Source organism: Muntiacus reevesi, chromosome 4, assembly GCF_963930625.1.
Source record: "Muntiacus reevesi chromosome 4, mMunRee1.1, whole genome shotgun sequence".
Taxonomy (NCBI): Eukaryota; Metazoa; Chordata; class Mammalia; order Artiodactyla; family Cervidae; genus Muntiacus; species Muntiacus reevesi.
In genome coordinates, this window is record NC_089252.1 from 131,656,302 (window position 1) to 131,661,403 (window position 5,102).

Below are 5,102 nucleotides of genomic sequence, written 5' to 3' on the forward strand. Positions count from 1 at the left end.
CACATAATCATTCTCCAATAAATGATGAAGTCAGAAATCATCATAATAAGTAATAAAGTAGCTAAGATCTACAATTAAATGTTCAAAATGGCATTAATAAACTTTCTTTATGAAAGTTCTAAGTTTGACTTATTCCAGTGTTTACTACACTAGTGCTTCTCAACTACACTGCAGGAGGTGGTAAAATTTCTTGGGGCCTTACCCAGATCCTTTTTACCAGTTTGTCTACTGTCAGCGCTGAAACGAATGGCTTATAATTGTGACCTTCTCAGAAGGACTGCCCTTGGCTGAAGGGAGCCAGCTTTCCTGGGAACAGTTGGGCAGTTACACCACCTTCTCTCCATTTACTGACTAATAAACTCATAGACATTCTGTTCCTTAGCCTCAAGGGGATGCAACTCTTGCTGGGGTAACTCACTATTAAGGAATATCCCTCATTCCCCGTGTGTCCACACCAAAACTAGTTCGGATCCTTGCTCAGATTTTTCCCTAGACTATTTGACTTCCTTCATTCTCTTACAGGATTTTCCTACAGAGCCCTCACTCAATACACCATGCACATCTGAATCTTTGTCTCAATCTCTGCTTCTAGGATATAAGAAGTGATCCCTAGGCAGCTGACCGTAGAATGGGATACTGGTGTTGAAAATATGGTGAACCACTGAAATGAAGACTCCATTTCAGGTGGTAGGTGGAAAATCAACAGTCCCTGGTCTGTTGTAAAACTATAGTTTTTAACACTTTCACCTCTAGTGAATTGGGTTTATCTGCAGTTGGAAAGGGATGCACTGATATTTGATATCTGATAAATAAAATGTCTCTGGTCTTTGGCTAGAGATATTTTAGAAATATAGCTATTATAGTAATAATAGTAATAGAGAAATTAGATAGCTGTTGGTAAGCAACATTGGTACTTTGAAAAGAAAAAAATGACAGACTTGGGATAATCAAACATCAGTTCCAATAATTCAAATAAAAATTTAAGAGAGTCAGTGCTTGCTTCGACCATATATGCAATAAAATTGGAAAAAGAAGAATATCATGGCCCCTGCACAAGGATGACATGCAAATTCATAAAGCATTCCATATTCAAATAAAAATGTAAGCTGGAGGCTTCCTTAACATTTGATAAAACAGTTATTATTTCTAATGGGTGGACAGATCATGTTAAGAGACTGGAATAGAAGTTTATTTCAAGTATAGATAAACATAGAAGAAGGTTGAATGCTCATCTTTGCAAATCTCTTTCATGAAGCCTGGATCACATATATGCAAGGATTCTGAGGCTTGAAATGGGAACATTAGGTCAAGGAAACAGAATACCAGGAGGGCCCAAGTCCCCCTGAGATTTCTCAATCTAGAAAAGTAGCTCTATATTTTATCCTTTTGCTAAAGGATTAAATATAGCCCCATGCTTCAGAGCTATACATAACTCTCAGATAAAGCAGGGCCTTTCCCAGTCAATGTCTTCTTCACCACGGGCTCCTATAACTCCCACGTGCCTAACAAATGAATTATAAGCTAACCAACTGGAGAAGTGCTAGGCCTGCTAAGAGAGGAAAGGTTACAGACAGAGGAGCTGCCATAAGTGCCTAGCATTTAGCAACAGGGACTGGGAGGTTACGCCTGGGAGTAGATCCTGTGCGAGCTGAATCAAGGGGGCAGAATATAAAAGTGAAAAAGAAAGAGTTTGTCCATAAGGAAACTCATGACACAAAACTAAATCTTGACTTAGGCCCCTATAACCAATTTGATTATGTTTCTGAGATTTGTCTTCAGCACTTTGAAATAAATAGCCCATACAAAGTATAGAAGGTGCTAGACCTACCATGACAGATTGCAGAGAAAAACAGCCATGCATGATGTGGGAATTGTAGAATGAATCTGTTACAAAGGACGAAAAACTACACTGACTGTCTCTCATCAGGAGGTCCGTGATCTATCATTTGAGGATAAAAAGGAACACACTGTGAGTGGGCAAGAGCTGTGATAAAATGTTCAGCCATGTCTCTTCTTTTTTAAACTAGAGTTATTGTTAGAAGATGCTGTTATAGGACCGAAATCCCTAGCAACAGTGAGGATGATTGATCTCAATGGCAGAGGCCAAGGGTAAGCAAGGTGACTGTAGACACCACAATGGAACAGCAAGGTTGAAATGGTAGCCTGTGGAGCATGACCATGCACGACTGTATATAAAGATTCATGTGCAGATGACTAAACAAATATGGTGGTTTAGGGCAACAGACATAGACAGCAAACAACTGTGTGTGTGTGTGTATATATATATATAACACACATCATATTTTATGTATCCTCTTTATTATTATTATACTTAAATTCAGTCAATTAGTATTAGTATCTTTCTCTTTGCACTTGCTTATTAGTGATTTATCTATTACTCCTTGGTTTCAAAGTATCTTATTTTAAGTTGATGCTAGGTTGTTACAAATGAAGAGTCTTAGACAATTATACTGTTGTTACATTGCTTTGTGGAAACCTAATATAACAGTTTTGAAATTATGAAATTTATGCCTATATAATCCTTATACCCAAAAACTGTATTTTAAATGTTTAAGACTCTAAAAAACTGATCTCAAAAGTAAATGTACATCCTTAATGAATTTGATAATAAATAATCAAGTGGAGAAAAGGAGGAAGGAAGACAGGAAGGACCTTCTTTCTAAGCTTACAAAACATTTGAGAAAGAAATATAAAACAAACCAAAAAAAATAGAGGAAGAAGTTAATATAGTTAAAATATAAAATTAATACACAGAAAATATAAGGAAAAAAATTTTCAATATCTAAGGGAGTTCTTTATTAAGAACAACTAGATTATCGCTGTCCAATAGAGCTATTGATGATAGAAATATTCTATATCTCCACTCTCTAAAAGAGTGATTACATGTGACACTTGAAATGTGATGAGTGGAACTGAGGAAATAGATTTTCAATTTTATTTAATTTTAATTAAATAAATTTAAAGGACTTGTGACCAGTTGTTAATAATACTAGGCAGCCCAATCTTAGATGAATAATTTTTCACAAGGATAATTCAAGGAAAAAGATAAAATTTTTAAATATCTTATGAATTAAAAAAAGTATAACCAAATTCAATGTACAAATAATAGATTTTGTTTGGAAAAATATATTTGATAAAGAATAGAGGTGAAGGATAATGTCTATAATATACAAAGAACCTTTACAGATTGGCAAAAGGGGATAAATAACCATACAGGAAAAAAGTAGATATGAAGGAACAATTCATAAATAAATAATAAATAAGGCCAACTTTGACAGTCAAAGTTCTAAGGTGGCCTCTGTAATCCCTGGCATCCATTCCCTTGCAGAAATGTGTCTTTTTTCTAACCAACAGAATATGGCAATGATAAGATGGTTAACACTGAGTTAATGAAATAGAAGATTGTTCTTGCTGAATCAGACCTAACCTTGAAGCAGTAGAGACAAACTCTCTTCATTGCTGCTTCTGAAGAAAAATGGTGTCATGAGGAAGCTTTGTGGCACGCAGGATTTTAGCTCAGTGACCAGGGATCAAACCCGTGTTCCCTGCAGGGGAAGCGCACAGTCTCAACCACTGGACTGTCAGGAGAGTCCCTTGAGGAAATGAATTCTACCGACAACGTGAGGATTCCTGAAAACGGACCCTTCCTTAATCAAGCCTCCAGATGAGAGTGCAGCCTAGCCAACACCTAGATCAGCCTTATTGAGAGTCTAAGCCGAGAATCTGTCTGGGCCATGCCTGAACTTTTGACTTACAGAGTCGATGAGTATTGTTTTCAGCTGCAAAACTCGTGGTAATTTGTTATGCTGCAGTAGAAAACTGATACATGAACACAAAAAGATGCTGAAAATAAGTAGTGAGAAAAATGAAAATTAAAGAAATTATTAATTATTTCTATTGTGATGGTTTCATGACTGGAAACTCTTTGAAATTCCTTCCAAAGGGGGAGTCCAATTCCCCATGATAAACTAGCCTTAGTGACTGACTTCTAATGAGTATAATGAGTTAGAAGTGATGCTAAATGACTCTCCTGGAGTGCGGAGATTTCTTCCCTGGAATGCTTGCCCTTGGAGCTGAGCCACCATACTACAGGGAAGCCAAAGAACTCTTGGAAAAGCCACATGTATGTATTCTGGCCACTAAGCCCAACTGAAATCTCAGCCAACAGCCATCATCAACTTGCCAGATTGTGAGTGAGGACGGCTTTGGATGATTCCAGTGCACAGACTTTAAACAAGCCCAACTGAAGCTGAATGAGACAAAGAACAAATTCTATCAAGTCAGCCCCCACTGTGTATTCCTCAGCAGACGCTGTCAATATTTTAAACCACTAATTTGGGGTGGTTTGTTACACAGCAAAAAGATAATAGGACATTTTGCACTCATCTGATAGGTGAAAGTTTAAAAGAACAATAACACCCAAGGCCTGAAGGGATGTTGGGAAAAAGCTAAAACAGGTGTTAGGCACCTGGTTTTTCCAAACAAGTATAAGCATCTCAAAATTGACCCTGCCTGGCCAAAACTAGAAAACATACACCTCCATTGACAAGGTTGCAACAGTGAATTAGATCCCTCTCTTGAAGCATTTATAGATGGTGTTTATATGCAGCAAGCTGCTCAAGCCCTGGCAGGGGTCTCTATGGGAATAATGATAGAGGATCTATGCCTTCTCCTCTTGTTGAGCTCTAGAAGTTTTCTGAGGTGTTCCTGTGTGATACTGTCCTGTGTAGAAAATGTCCTAAAGTCTAGAGTCTGACCGCTGGCAAACATAAAGCCCCCCCCCCCACCCCCATATGATAGGTAGTGACAATAAAAGCTTGCACAATATTTACTCAAATATTGCCAGCAATTGTTTAAAGAGAAGTTCAACAGTAAATAGAAAACAAGCAAATGTAAATTGAAAACAAATACAAACACAGTGAAAAACAAAAATTAAAATACTTTTAATATCTATTGATAAAAGATAGTTGATAACATTATTGTATATCAATCACATGGAAAATAAGAACTCCCATATATAAACATCTGTGTATATATTAATTATAAATCATATGTATATGTATATAATTCACTCTTGGTGA

At 36.8% G+C, this 5,102-nt stretch overlaps 1 pseudogene; it reads left to right on the top strand.

Annotated features, from left to right (window-relative positions):
• The first annotated feature begins 994 nt into the window (after window positions 1–994).
• Window positions 995–1,093, top strand: LOC136168065 (U6 spliceosomal RNA; annotated as a pseudogene).
• The last annotated feature ends 4,009 nt before the right edge of the window (window positions 1,094–5,102 follow it).